Here is a 16,455-nt window from a genome sequence, read left to right on the forward strand (position 1 = left end):
TAAAGTGGTACCGTGAGTTTACAGTAAATTACTGCAAGAGCCGTAAACCCCTTTATAAATCCTTTATAAGACGTACCTTAATGTAAAGTGGTACCGTGAGTTTGACAGTAAATTACTGCAAGAACCGTGAGAACCCCTTTATAAATCCTTTATAAGACGTACCTTAATGTAAAGTGGTACCGTGAGTTTACAGTAAATTACTGCAAGAACCGTAAACCCCTTTATAAATCCTTTATTAGACGTACCTTAATGTAAAGTGGTACCATGAGTTTACAGTAAATTACTGCAAGAGCCGTAAACCCCTTTATAAATCCTTTATAAGACGTACCTTAATGTAAAGTGGTACCGTGAGTTTACAGTAAATTACTGCAAGAACCGTAAACCCCTTTATAAATCCTTTATAAGACGTAACCTTAATGTAAAGTGGTACCGTGAGTTTACAGTAAATTACTGCAAGAACCGTAAACCCCTTTATAAATCCTTTATAAGACGTACCTTAATGTAAAGTGGAACCGTGAGTTTACAGTAAATTACTGCAAGAACCGTAAACCCCTTTATAAATCCTTTATAAGACGTACCTTAATGTAAAGTGGTACCGTGAGTTTACAGTAAATTACTGCAAGAACCGTAAACCCCTTTATAAATCCTTTATAAGACGTACCTTAATGTAAAGTGGTACCGTGAGTTTACAGTAAATTACTGCAAGAACCGTAAACCCCTTTATAAATCCTTTATAAGACGTACCTTAATGTAAAGTGGTACCGTGAGTTTACAGTAAATTACTGCAAGAACCGTAAACCCCTTTATAAATCCTTTATAAGACGTACCTTAATGTAAAGTGGAACCATGAGTTTACAGTAAATTACTGCAAGAACCGTAAACCCCTTTATAAATCCTTTATAAGACGTACCTTAATGTAAAGTGGAACCAAGAGTTTACAGTACAGTCCTGCACCAACTGGCTCCAAGTCTAAGTAAGGGGAACTATTACAGTTTAATGGAAGCCCTGGTGATTCATCACTGCATGGAAGGTCAATCTAATTAGGCTGCTTGAAAATTGGATTTACACCAGTCTTTGGGGACACTGTGTTATATACAGTACATTGCACTGTCACTGGAGGCAATCCTAATCACTGTGGTGGATTATATTACATTCTGGAATATTGCTAACCATAAATAGGACCATATTAAAAACCACAAATATCAGAAAAGAAGCACAGCAAAAATGTAGGCCTATCATTACACAAAAAAATAAAATAAATGTATGCACGCATGACTGTAAGTCGCTTTGGATAAAATCGTCTGCCAAATGGCATATTATATTATATTATATATAATTTGGGTTATGACCATTTAAAACACTGTAAATATCAGAGACGAAGCACACTCAAAATGTAGGCTATCATCTGTCTTATTGTGGGGGTTTGGGGGAGGATGGACTATCCATCTATGAAAGGGGTAGAGTATAATCAATGGGTGGATTACTAAAAGGATGTACTGAATCTAATCTAATTTGTAGACATTTTACTGGTATAGAGTCATGCTCCAGTCTTTGAGTGCTGCCCATGGTTTGGATCATGGATGTCCCCTCCCATTGACTATACATAGTGGACAAGACCAATGATCTCATAAGACATTGAAAGGGAAAATGTCATGTGGATTGGACTAAACTAAAGGCTTTTAGGGAAAATGACATTAAAATGAATCAACATGAATGAACAGTGTAGGGAAGTAGTCGCTGTCTGAGGGAAGATCTGTCTTGTTCCCTGTGAGTGGTATGATGGAAGGCCACTGTCTCCCATATAGTGCCCTTCAGTGCATATTGACCATGGCCACATATTAGTGTGGTGTGTGTGTGTGTGTGTGTGTGTGTGTGTGTGTGGTTAGTAAGTCCTACCTGAGGAGAGGCTGGAAGATCACTGTGATGTTCCTGGCTCCAGGTTTACACACAAACTTCATCTCTCCTCCCTCGATCAGGTTATCGTCCGCACCACCTGGAATGAGAGGAGGGAAAAAGAGAGAGATTGAGACTAAGAAAGAGACAGAAGGAGTAACACAGTCCTTTAGTGTGGTGAGTAAACACAGTCCTCCATCAAGGTCAACACAGACGCCATCAATCGTCCGATTCACCCAAAGCATCCCGTTGAGAGTATATTAGACCCAGTTCAAATCAATTCAAAATGGTCGCCACATGTTGCTAAAATACAATGTTTCTACAGGCCCCGTTTTGGGTTACCAGACAAAGAATAAAGCCACCATCTTCCATTATTAAGACATCATCCTATCAGCAGTCAGCACAGCCGGACTCAGACACTCACTGGACCCTCCTCACCGACTCCCACATCCATGCCCCTGCGCTAGTGCGTGGGTAAACCCCTCGGCTAACAGGGTTAATCAGAAAATCATTGGTGTGTAATGCACTCAGACCGGGGGTGGCGTGAGATGGTGGGCGAGAGAGGGTGGGCGAGAGAGGGGGCCGATCAAGCATCAAGTGCACCACAGTTCCTCGTTAAGTCAAGTCAACCTGAAGTAATCAATATAATTGACATAGAAGGAATTGCGGACCGTTGTCGATAAGAAAACGAAGCGGCGAACGGTGTCCCATGCAGGCCACGGTGGATCGATGAATATAAATAACGGAGAGGTGAGGATCCACAGTGGCGTTTCTACCCCCTCCCCCACAACGACACTGTTATTCATTAAAATGTCACACATTGCCGTTTTAACCACTGGAGAGGGTTGTCAGTTGTTTTTCGGCTTTGCCTTGACAGTGTTTTATCTGTCCATCGCAGCTCAGTGGCTTGGAGTCTAGAGGCTACTGGCTAATAGTGGATTCTAGTAGTTAGCATTCTGAAGAGTTTCTCCCATTGCTTTGAACTGGTATGTGTTTTAGCATTAACACTGTATTTGGTGTGGTGTGGTGTTGTGTTGCACACTACAGGGATAAATGACATGGGCTGATGTAATCCTGATATAGGGCCGAAGCTTGGTCTGGGAGTTTGTGTGTGTGTGTGCACGTTGCGTGCATGCCTGTGTGTTGTGTGTGTGTGTTACCATGGGAGTGTGATATCAGTTTCATTGATATTTCAATCTACACTAGCCCTCTGAGCCTATATTATAACAGACAACGCCTACTGATGGTGTGAAAGGCAGTCGCCAGTCAGCTTTACCTGCATAACACTGCATTCAAATGTACATCCCAACATTGTTCCCTCAGCCTCCTGATTCTCTCTGATAGTTGTATTGAAACCCGCTCTATTGTAAAGCATGGAGACAACTCCTCTCTTGTTCCCCATCCATCCATCCCCTATTCTCATTACAGAGACAAGAGATGCTTTCATTCCATTCAAAAGCTTTTAGACGACATTTTCTCTGCAGTTTCCATGAAAATTCATTTGTGTTGGAACGGCTTCTTGTTGCTAAGTGGAAAGAGTGCCCAGATTCCAATTATCTCCCTTTCTTTCTCTCTCTCCCTTTATATCTCTCTCCATCGCTTCATCCATACTTTTCTGCCAATTCAATTAAGACTCAAATACGCCCCCAAGACAAAGCTGCTGCTGCGCACTCACACCAGGCACACCAAAAGAGAGATCGAAAGAGAGAAAGTCAACTTCTGTTCCGTAATCATGAACTTTCTAACATGTACGCACACATGATAACTCTTCCGAATATCACAGTCAGAGGATCTAGTATTGTTTGCCAACACTGAAGTATGGTTTCTATCAGAATGCCGGCCTAAATATGCAACAACGTGTGTACTTTCCGATTATGGTGACATTTAATTTCCTGCTCTAAACATCTGCATCAGTGTCAGACAAAAGAGGCACGGTGTGACCCCAATGGTCCTTAGAGTCCCAGGTGTGGCTGCCAACTGGGCATGGCCAACATCAACATTGTATTAGGAGTGTTAATATTCATGGTGTTTCTTTTCAGAGACGTCTGGACAGAACAGGATGGCTCTGATAGCTGGTCAGAGGTTAGAGACTCCTGGCAACTCATATAAACAACAGAGAACATCCAGTCTGAGTGAGTGTGAGTGTGAGTGTGTGTCTATCCCCAGTGGTAGAGGCTGATACAGGATTATCCAGAAGGGTATGTCCAGACCCCGTGGGAGAGGCTGATACAGGATTATCCAGAAGGGTATGTCCAGACCCCGTGGGAGAGGCTGATACAGGATTATCCAGAAGGGTATGTCCAGACCCCGTGGGAGAGGCTGATACAGGATTATCCAGAAGGGTATGTCCAGACCCCGTGGGAGAGCAGATGAGGGTGGTAATATGCCTCCTGTAGCTCAGTTGGTAGAGCATGGCGCTTGCAACGCCAGGGTTGTGGGTTAGATTCCCACGGGGGGCCAGTATGAAAAATGTATGCGCTCACTAACTGTAAGTCGCTCTGGATAAGAGCGTCTGCTAAATGACTAAAATGTAAATGTAATGAAGAACTATATCACTAGCACCACATTCTACAGGCCAATCCCTCCAATACCCCTCCCACCACTATATCACTAGCACCACATTATACAGGCCAATCCCTCCAATACCCCTCACACCACTAGACATTACACATCTTCAGTCACTGCACCCAACACATCCACATACAGACAGACACCTGGAGAGAAAACAAATTCACACAAAGACACACACACACACTTCAACATCGTCTCAACGCCATGGTGCACTTGCCTCTAACATACACACCTCCACGCACACACACCTCCACAGATATACACCGCCTCGATCCATCCCGCCTCCCACGGCGCCCTCCACACACTCCGCAGCCCACATGCAATCAAGCCAGTCAGTGACATAGTGAAATTGCATTAGCCACACTTTCCTGGGTTTGATTAGAAAAGGTTTGATCCTGTGATGTTTTGCGTCCGTGCCTGGATCTAGGGGGGAAAGGGAGGACGTGCAATGCCTTCTCTAACACACGCCACATCTCTGAAGGACAGTGTGTATGTGTGTGTGTGATTCAGAATACACAGGGACCAGCAGCGTGCAGGAAAAACAGTCATAATCCCTCATTTACAAGAAGTGTGTGTTTATATGTGTGTGTGTGTGTGTGTGTGTGTGTGTGTTGGTGTGAGTAGCACAGCATGTGTGTATATACAAGTTTGTATGTACTGATACTGCAGCTTAACATTACACAGAGAACAGGCCAAACACTCATAATCATTCATTTACAAAGTGTGTATACGCGTGTGTGTGTGTGAGTGCGTATGTGGTATGTGTTAGACTCTACCAAATACACAGACGGATGTCCAAACATTCATAATCCCTAATTTACAAAGTGTGTTTACGCCTTGGTGTGTCTGTGCATGAGTGAATGTGTTCATCTGTTTGTGTTGTCCTAGACAGAACACACAGATAGCCCTCCAAACAGTGTGAGCCCACTGGTAACCCCTCAACTCCAGCATGTGTCAGGGAACAGGGTTATAGGGCTTTTCCTTCTTTCTTACTGACGGAAGCTTCCGTGAGACTGTTTAGTGTGCATCTGTTCATCTGCCAGTGCCTGTGTGTGTGTGTGCCTGCAATGCCCATGTGTGTATAGTACGAGTGCAACAGTAGTGGCCATACACAATCCAGGAACCCACCCAACCCAGTCATTGGCTGGTGTATAAGGTCTCCCTCCCAATCTCTTATAAGATCAGGCCAGATCAATAATGCATGAACCTCCCGGTCGGCACCATGCTCCCCATTCCACCACTAAGTCCTCACGTCTGATTGGCTCCTAATGAGACGCTTCTATTATTACAATTTATTTGAAGGGACAATATCTGCTGCTTTGCTCTCCTGGCCTGGAGACAGCAGCAGCCAGCGGCGGGGAATCGTTACCGGTGTGAGAGATAGAAATATATACACACATCACAATAGGGAAAAGTGTCAATAGAGTTGGATTAATTATTAAGGGTTGTAGCGCAGTGGTCTAAGGCACTGCATCGCAGTGCTAGCTGTGCCACTAGAGATGCTGGTTCGAATCCAGGCTCTGTCGTAGCCGGCCGCGACTGGGAGACCCATGGGGCGGCGCACAATTGGCCCAGCGTCGTCCAGGGTATGGGAGGAAATGGCCGGCAGGGATGTAGCTCAGTTGGTAGAGCATGGCGTTTGCAACGCCAGGGTTGTGGGTTTGATTCCCACGGGGAGCCAGTATGAAAAAATATTGAAAAAATAATAATAATGTATGCACTCACTACCTGTAAGTCGCTCTGGATAAGAGCGTCTGCTAAATGACTTAAATGTAAATGTAAATGTAAATCTAGTGGCTGGGTTGGCCCCGGTTAGTATAATGAATACACAGCTGTCCTAAAAAATTATACAAATAAATAACACATACATAACAAATACACAGCTTTCAAGTGCAGACTAAGAGAACAAATTCAGGTACCAGATGGTTATTAATGAATGTGGGACTATTACAAACACAAAGTTTCCGTCACCATCAGCATTACCACCAGCATCACGTGTATGGAACTTACCACGCCTGTTCACTCTGCTCTGACAACTCCGTCCTCCAGAAACTCAGAGGAAAACGGATTAATAGATATGGTCAACTGTATCATCAAGGTGAAAAGTTAACAGAAAGCATTCGTATAAGATCCACTAGCTAGAATGTGTTGGGACTTAAACAGAGGCAGAGAAAGCAGTGTGTATTACCAGCAGACATACATCTCAAGAATAGAATGGCCCTGGTCATAAAGCTCTCCATTCTACAGGCTGTTCTGATCAGAACCATCCATACATACGAGGCAATCAAGTCAGAAGGGGAATATTCAGACTTTTACGTTTGTAACGTTAAAGGAGAGTACTGTTTGTTCTTCAGATACACTGCTGAAGAGAACCTGCTGCTGTGGAACACTTCTAACCGTTACCTTGTGAATTTCACACCGCCTGGATTTAGGGATTGACTGGAACTGAGTTTGAGTCCAAGGAGTTTATTTCTCCAGACCAATAATCTCAGTCAGACTCCGGCCGGTACAGTTGTGAGTGTTGGAAATATGGCAAGGTTTCAAACCAGGAAAGCACTGACCTCTTAGTCTGCAGTGCTCAAAATGGAGAGAAGATTCTGCAGGTTAATTCAGGAGACACAGTAGACCTGCACTGTGACGGTACAAGGAGTGGCAACAACATGACAGTCAGATGGTTGCGGTACATTTCAGGCAGAGGATGGCTAGTGCAGTCAGATGACAGCACCTCTCTCAACATCAACTTCATTATAGAGAACTTCAGCTTTTACAAGTGTGGGGCACTGGAGGGACAGCATTGTATCCATCCAGATATTTGCTCTGATGCAGAAGTATGAGTATGTTCTTAGCTCAGTGGGAGAGGAGGCTGTACTGATCCCAATGGGACAGAGAGGTACACATGGGACTCCAATCGTCCCATGAGGAGTGGGAAGCAGATGGAACAACGTCAGGGAACTACTACAGGGAACTACTTCCTGTTCATCGCATCACTGATACTCAACCATTCAGGGTATTAAGTGTGCCATGTTAAGTTACAAGAAAAGTCCCCATCCAAAAAACAGTACCACCTCCTGGTGTGCCCTAAGTCTGAGCCACTCACAGAGCTCTTCTCAGAGGGACAGGAAGTTGTTCTCAGCTGTAACTCTAATCTCAATGAGTCTTACTTGGTGATGTGGTACAGATGGAGTACTCATATGGACAACGTCCTTCTGGACACAATATTTGAAGTAGCAAAGCCCAGAGACTTGGATGGCCAAATTAATCCATCTCCCCCCCACTCCTTTCTGGCTCACTGGCAGACAGTGGAGAAGACTGGTTTGCTGTCATACATGAATAAGAGATGTCTCGTGTGTGTCTCAGTAACTAAGACTCTTGCTAGAGTGGGACCCCTTTGGCATCAATTCTGCGTTCTACAGAGTGTGCTCATCACTGATGGCCTGTGCTCTTCTGGGGATGGTCTGTTCTGTGAACCTGAAGACCAGGAGAAGACACCAGGCTTCCCTGAAGAACCGGAGGACAGCAACCAGACACAGGGACAGTGGAGCAGCAGAGTGGAAGAGGAGCGAGAAGAGAGTGAAGATAGAGGACACAGTGAAGAGATTGAAGAGAGGAAAGTGAAGAGATAGAGAGTGACGAGAGAGGAGTGAGCAGAGTATGGAAAGAGAGAGAGAGGAGTGAAAATTGCATGATTTCTTTTTAAGACCAAGAAAAGTTTGTCAGTGATCACCAGTGGTTGGTTCTCAAGTGCTTCATCCAGTGAAACTCCAGACAATACATGTATCGTCAAATCAGATTGTTTTCAGTAATTCAACCTGTATATAGGCTTCTATGTGTCTGCCTTTTAATGAGCATGTTTTCAAATGGCACAAAGCAAGTTTTAGTTGAAACAGACATACTTAGACATAGCACAAATAGAACTTTCTGCTTTTGAGATTTTGCACAATTCTAAATCAGAGTGATAGAATGAAGATGATTTAATTACATTGCATATTATATATAGTCATATGCTCAACTATCTTTCTCTCTCTCATGTAACTTGTTTCTCACAAAAAAAGTTGACAAAATCTAGACTTTTATTTCTAATAGATACATTATTCCGTATATCAGTTTCAGTTATATTCTATTTATTCTAGTAGTAGTGGTAATAGTAGTAGTATTGGTAATAGTAGTGGTAATAGTAGTAGTAGTTGTAGTAGTAGTAGTAGTGGTAATAGTAGTAGTAGAAGAATAATTAGTAGTAGTAGTAGTAGTAGTAGTAGTAGTAGTAGTAGTAGTAGTATGAGTACTACTAGTAGTAGTAGTGGTAGTAGTAGTAGCAGCAGTGGCATTAGTAACAGCAATGGTAATAGCAGTGGTAATAGTAGTAGTAGTAGAAGTAGTGGTAGTAATAGTAGTGGTAGTGGTAGAGGTAGTAGCAGTAGTAAAGTAGTAGCAGCAGTAGTAGTAGCAGTTGTAATAGTAGTAGCAGTTGTAGTAGTAGTAGTAGTAGTAGTAGTAGTAGTAGTAGTAGTAGTAGTAGTAGTAGTAGTAGTAATAGTAATAGTAGTTGTAATAATAAGCTGTTATTTTCTGCTTGAATGCTTCTCCTGCTTTTGCCATTTCCACAAATAAAGTAACATAATTTTAATACAAAATGTTTGTCCTTTGATACATGTGAAGAAAAGCTTATAACAGTAGCTTGTAACAATCCCAGCCCTTCAGTGTCACCTGCTACCTTGTGACTGACTGTTACAATGCAGAGCGACGCCTTAGGAATGAAGTGCAAGAATTCTGACCAGACTTTTACAGACAGACAGGCAGCAGTGAGGGCTTCGATCTAAGTAAAGAGTGATGGAAGGAAGGAGATATAATTGACTACAGCTCCTAGGGTGAAGAGCAATCCCATTATATCAGGGGTGGTGTGTGTAGAAAAGAGCCCTTCACTTAGCTTTAGCACAAGTGAGAGTAAGGGGGCAAGAAATGCCTTAACACCAATCCCATTACATTAGCCTACTGAACCAGTGAACACATAGCGAGAGGGGTCACTAAGCTACCCTATCCCCATAAGCATGGATATTCCCGGCATCTACTTATGAGAAAGGCTGTGAAATCTGATACAATGGAGTTAGCTTAGCATTGAAGCTAAGACCTGAAACACTGCAGTCTGAACCTACCATTATGACCTAGGCATACTTCATTAGAGCAAAATCACAATCTCACTGCATTCTGGAGGTGGAAATCAAAACAACAGCGTTCCAACTTCCAATCAAGGTTCTATATCAAACAGCTATCTTTACTCTGTGGCCTCCTGACTCAGGTTGTCACAGGGAGGCTGGTGAGGGGGCACGGCCGAGTGTCACCACACTATTGATTGGACGCTGCAGGATAGAGGAGTGGGGGGTGTGAAAGGACATTTTGTTACTTTCTATTTTTGATGAGCCGCCTCCTGCGTTCTGGCCGGAGACGAGGGTTGAGGTGCAGAGGGTTTCGGGGAGTTGGTGGGTTTGGAGGACGGGAGGTTATCTCATCCCTCCCTCCTTCCTTCCCTCTTCTCCAATCAGCCTGGGCTAGATTAAAGGTAAACAGGGCTGTGGAGGTGACAGCCTCCCTATGATGACAGGGCCCACGCTGATTAAAATTAGCCCAGAGTTGGGAAAACACACATCTCTCTCCCTCTGCTCTCTCTCCCTCTTTTTATACCCATCTGTGATTAAGCCTCTGCTCTCTGTCAGCCATCACGCCCCCTCCTTCCCCTCCCTCCTGCTGCCCTATCCCCTCCCTCCCACCAACACACACAACCCTCGTCCCCTGTGTCTACACGTCTGACAAAATACAGGAGGAACTTCTCTCTTTCTCCTCATCTCTATAGTATTCCCTGACATCTAGATGAAACTGAAGATGGATAAACTGGAGACCCTTGATCCAGACAATAATAAACATGAACATACATCCAATATCTAGATCATACTCTATCTACATCCCTATTCATGGGTGCCACATCGTATCATTTCATTGTTATGAACGCTGTGATGCCTGACGTTATGAACGTTGTGATGCCTGACTTTATGAAAGTTGTGATGCCTGACTTCATGAACGTTGTGATGCCTGACTCAATTACTGAATTAGTTCAGTCTCTTACACAGTACAACTGTAACAATCTTATATTGTTTAAATTATTCAGCACCAACTTCCTCAAAACATCCACAAGCTTATCAGTGTCTTTCCCCAGCATCTAAAGGATCCATCAGCTCCCAAGCAGCCTGCTGAAGCCCTGTTACAGAGGAGAGGGGAACACTGATGTTATTACTACAACAAGCGCAGTGCATTTCCCGGCAAATCACGAGCTCCCAATCTCATTTCAACACTGAGCTAATTCAATCACCTCCCACTGATGAGATCCTACAGCCTCCACTGTCTTGAGTCCAGAGGGTGGGGACACTGGGGATAGATTTGATCTCCCAGAGTCCAGAGGGTGGGGAGACTGGGGAAAGGCAGAAAGACAATCAAAGCCTAATGTTGTTTTAACTATTATCATCTGTCCATAGAAATCATGGCTAAGTCAATAGAACATGAAGCGCTCCTAATACAGGTATTATGACTGGAGGTTAGGGGGAAATGGAAGTGGAATGTTGTTGCAGTTCGAACGAACGAACGGTCTCTGTCTGTCTGTCTGTCTGTCTGTCTGTCTGTCTGTCTGTCTGTCTGTCTGTCTGTCTGTCTGTCTGTCTGTCTGTCTGTCTGTCTGTCTGTCTGTCTGTCTGTGTGTGTGTGTGTGTGTGTGTTGCTCTATGGCTTTATGTTGTCCTCTACGTTCAGTTTAAAAAGATGAATACAAAAAATTCAACCTTTCTACTGTAATAGTTTTCCAAGCATCCAAAGCACCTTCCATTTCATCTTTCAAAACAACGATATCGCTGAGGTGGTGTAGCAATTCAAAGGGCAAATGAAAAGGCGAGGGGAAAACATGTCATTTACTCCTAGACGTGCATTTTAATATCAGGGACTGGAACGTGACCCCTAAACCATACCTGTGAACTCATTTATGACCTGTCACACAACACATCAAACCAGGATTACACCCCTCCATCTTGTACTATCACATTGTTCCAATACCATCCACATGCCTCTTTCCAATCCACAATGGATCATGGCTTCAAGGGTAATGCCTCACTAGGGATAACTGCGCTACAAAGACCTAGCGTCAAAATACTCCGCAGTTCAAACTGCTGATGTTGTCAGACACATAGAGTAATGTGTAACCCTCTTCCTCCCTCAATTAATAGTGTCTGAAACTATGGTTCAACAAGCCCCGGTAGAGAAACTACTTAACTAGTCCTATAACCCACACAGCAGGGTACTAGTGACTGATTAGTAGTGAAACTACTTAACTAGTCCTATAACCCAAACAGCAGGGTACTAGTGACTGATTAGTAGTGAAACTTATTAACTAGTCCTATAACCCAAACAGCAGGGTACTAGTGACTGATTAGTAGTGAAACTACTTAACTAGTCCTATAACCCAAACAGCAGGGTACTAGTGACTGATTAGTAGTGAAACTAACTAACTAACTAACTAACTAGTCCTATAACCCAAACAGCAGGGTACTAGTGACTGATTAGTAGTGAACCTAACTAACTAACTAACTAGTCCTATAAACCATACAGCGGAGTACTAGTGACTGATTAGTAGAGAAACTAACTAGTCATATAACCAATACAGCTGAGTACTAGTGACTGATTAGTAGAGAAACTAACTAACTAGTCCTATAACCCATACAGCTGAATACTAGTGACTGATTAGTAGTGAAACTAACTAACTAACTAACTAACTAACTAGTCCTATAAACCATACAGCGGAGTACTAGTGACTGATTAGTAGAGAAATGAACTAACTAACTAGTCCTAGAACCCATACAGTTGAGTACTAGTGATTGATTAGTAGAGAAACTAACTAGTCCTATAACCCATACAGCTTAGTACTAGTGACTGATTAGTAGATAAACTAACTAACTAGTCCTATAACCCATACAGCTGAGTACTAGCGACTGATTAGTAGAGAAACGAACTAACTAACTAGTCCTAGAACCCATACAGCTGAGTACTAGTGATTGATTAGTAGAGAAACTAACTAGTCCTGATATACCACTTTCAACTAAATCAGCATCCAGGAGCCAAACTAACCGATTAATAATATAAATTAATCTGGTAGCTCCACTACATTTTTACCATAAAAAAAGGTGAAGTATTTTATCATCTATACCAATAAGTCGCTATCACTGATCAGGGCCCGTATTCACAAATTGTTTCAGAGTAGCAGTGCTGAAATGAATAGATATGGACAGCAACACAGCTAATCAGAGACTCTTATCATTTCCAGCAATTAACCGCCCATAAGAGAGGGGTGTCACTAGATTAAAACGTTTTAACATAACCAAGGCTCCAAACTGAAAACTGCACAAGCAATATCAACCATAACAGCTTTATAACCCATACAGCTGAGTACTAGTGACTGATTAGTAGTGAAATTAACTAACTAACTAACTAGTCCTATAAACCATACAGCGGAGTACTAGTGACTGATTAGTAGAGAAACTAACTAACTAACTAGTCCTAGAAACCATACAGCTGAGTACTAGTGATTGATTAGTAGAGAAACTAACTAGTCCTAGAACCCATACAGCTGAGTACTAGTGATTGATTAGTAGAGAAACTAACTAGTCCTATAACCCATACAGCTGAGTACTAGTGATTGATTAGTAGAGAAACTAACTAGTCATATAATCCATACAGCTGAGTACTAGTGATTGATTAGTAGAGAAACTAACTAGTCATATAACCCATACAGCTGAGTACTAGTGACTGATTAGTAGATAAACTAACTTACTAGTCATATAACCCATACAGCTGAGTACTTCAAGTAGCCTGGTCCCAGATCTGTTTGCACTGTATCGCCAATTCCTATGGTCATTGTTATGCTAAACATCCACAGGAGTTGGTTATACAGCAAAAACAGATCTGAGATCAGGCTAAGAGGAAAAGTAAGCAATTTTGTCAATTGAGTGGATAGCAAGCTCTTACCCAAAGTATCTATGCACTATTCAGATGCTTTCTGTTTTGCAGTGATCTAATTTGGAGAGGGGGAATGCGAGAAACAGAGAGTGTCTAAATGAGTTGGAGGATTGGGGAAACAGCAGCATAATTTAATTTCACATGTTTATCTCCAAATGGAAGCTCTGCGGAGGAGATCATTGGTCCGATGAATGTAAACGGATGGATGCTTGTCTGTGTACTGATGAAAAATCACAAGAGAGGAACGAGGCTCCAATTAGTCTGACAAAGTTGTTTTATGGACTAGTTTTGTATGTTTAGTGTAGTCTCTAGTTTGATATTAGTTAAATATTTCTAGTAACTATTTTGTAAACTGTAGTCTAATTAAGCAATACAGCACAAGGAGGTGATATACCACGGCTAAGGGCTGTTCTAAAGCACAACACAACGCGGAGTGCCTGGATACAGCCCTTAGCCGTGGTATATTGGCTATATACCACAAACCCCAGAGGTGCCTTACTGCTAATATAAACTGGTTACCAACTTAATTAGAACAGTACAAATATTTTTTTTGTCATACCAGTGGTATATGGTCTGATATACCACTTTCAGCTAAATCAGCATCCAGGAGCCAAACTAACCGATTCATAATATAAATTAATCTGGTAGCTCCACTACATTTTTACCATAAAAAAAGGTGAAGTATTTTATCATCTATACCAATAAGTCGCTATCACTGATCAGGGCCCGTATTCACAAATTGTTTCAGAGTAGCAGTGCTGAAATGAATAGATATGGACAGCAACACAGCTAATCAGAGACTCTTATCATTTCCAGCAATTAACCGCCCATAAGAGAGGGGTGTCACTAGATTAAAACGTTTTAACATAACCAAGGCTCCAAACTGAAAACTGCACAAGCAATATCAACCATAACAGCTTTTTAAATGTGGGTCTTGTGTTTAACTGAGTACTAATTTCTGTATCTGTGAAGTCAGAGGATTTCTCCGTCACATGAAGTATTGAACAGTATCTCTTTAGCTCTTTAGAAACTAATACTGTAACAAACTGCTTATAAATGGCCATTTTAGTGGGGTCCTTTGTAATATTTGACACAGCAACATGGATCTCTGTGGCCTTTCAGAGACCGGCTGGACTGCCAACAGTCTGTGCTAGTCCAAATACGGGCTGTGTGGCTTGACTTCAGCAGCAGGTCATTCATTGTTGTTATAGGAGGGGAGACACACAGGCACTTGCATAAGTGCAAAATACACAAAATAAGTGTGGATACACAGACAGAGAGACAGACAGAGACAGAAAGACACACACACGTGTCGTAACAACACCATCATTTTGACATGAATACCAGGTTTAGCATCACGAAACTCGATACCATCACGAAACTCGATACCATCACGATACCACAGCAAAAAAAAAGACAGCATATTAGCCAGTCACAGAATGGCACTTGACCCAGACAGATCTTTTGAGTTCCATTTTTCAAAGACAGCCATGTATGCATTAATTAATCAATTATACAATCAATTAGTTTTTACCAATCTACATAACAACATAATGGTAATCATTTATTTGAAAGGTAAATCTCTATAGATAAACTGGGTAAATCAAGATGTAGCCTAGACCTATTCACAATACAGGTGAATGCATATTCAATAGGGGTGTGAGCATGCATTGAGTTATAGAGCATGTTTTGGCTGATTTCATGGGGCTGTTTCCTTTCCATTTGGGACTTATTTTATTTTGCTGATCAACAACATTTGCATAGAAGAAGAAATCTCTTATTTTATACAAGTGTGCGCTGTCTCTAAGACCTAATGACATCATTCACAACACAGTGAGAGAGATAGGAGAGATGTGACTGAGGGGTGGGAGAAGAAGTTAATGAATACCATTTTTGTCCTCTGTAGCTCAGTTGGTAGAGCGTGGCGCTTGTAACGCCAGGGTAGTGGGTTCGATCCCCGGGACCACCCATACGTAAAAATGTATGCACACATGACTGTAAGTCGCTTTGGATATAAGCGTCTGCTAAATGGCATATTATTATTATTATTATTATTTTTGGCAACGTCTGTATGTTTTTTTTATGTCAATCAGCTTTGAAATCAGCATATTTTGCATTATCATTATGGTTTGCATATTATCCCAAACAAAAGTACTAAGGTAGTGAATTGATGTTAGCTTCAGCTGTAAGCTTGCAAGGAAAGTTAGCCTACAAAGCTGGACGCTATTGGTATGTTCTTGCATTGTAAATTGTTCTAGACATTGTTTTGCGAACAGTAATTAACAGTTGCAACATTTTGACGTGTGTGTTAACTTCTGTTCAGGATAAGTGGTGATGCAGCCAGACTCCCAGTTAGTTCAGTGGTTCCTCAGGACAGGCTAGAGCTAGCGGTGAGGAAGTGGAGCAGGCATGGTGCTCTAGCGATATAAGGGGACATCGGCTGCGCTGATAGACAGACGACAGAAGTACCGAAAGTAAAAAAAATATATATATATTAACGAACCGTTTTTCATATGTTCTAGTATCGAAAAAGTACAGAAGTTTCAGTATACTGTGCAACACTAACACACACACACCCGCCCGTCTGTCCTTAGAAAAGTAGTCAGGCACACAATCCCAAAGGAAAGAGCCCCGATATCGTACATTCAGACCATGTGGATCAATCAAGGCCTTAGTAACAAAAGTCAAGAGAAAGGGAAAGAAGAATGAACAAAAGAGAGCGAGAAAGAGATCAGCAGACTAAACGAGAGAGAGGGTGAGCATGTACCTAACACCTTCCCTCAATTTAATTCTCTAATAATTATTGACTTTTCTCCCGGGGAAGTTCAATTCCATTTTCAGGTTCCATTTATGAATATGATAAATCATAATTGGAAGGTCGGCGGAAGTCAAGTATCGATCACTTAATTCCGAGTCAATGGCATCGTTACCCTTGAACACGGGGCA

The 16,455-nt window shown here is 42.2% G+C and overlaps 1 pseudogene; it reads right to left on the bottom strand.

Annotated features, from left to right (window-relative positions):
* Window positions 1-1,896: 1,896 nt before the first annotated feature.
* LOC121543387 overlaps window positions 1,897-16,455 on the bottom strand; it is an 83,967-nt pseudogene continuing 69,408 nt past the window's right edge.

The sequence above is a fragment of the Coregonus clupeaformis genome, unplaced genomic scaffold (assembly GCF_020615455.1).
Source record: "Coregonus clupeaformis isolate EN_2021a unplaced genomic scaffold, ASM2061545v1 scaf0042, whole genome shotgun sequence".
Classification (NCBI taxonomy): domain Eukaryota; kingdom Metazoa; phylum Chordata; class Actinopteri; order Salmoniformes; family Salmonidae; genus Coregonus; species Coregonus clupeaformis.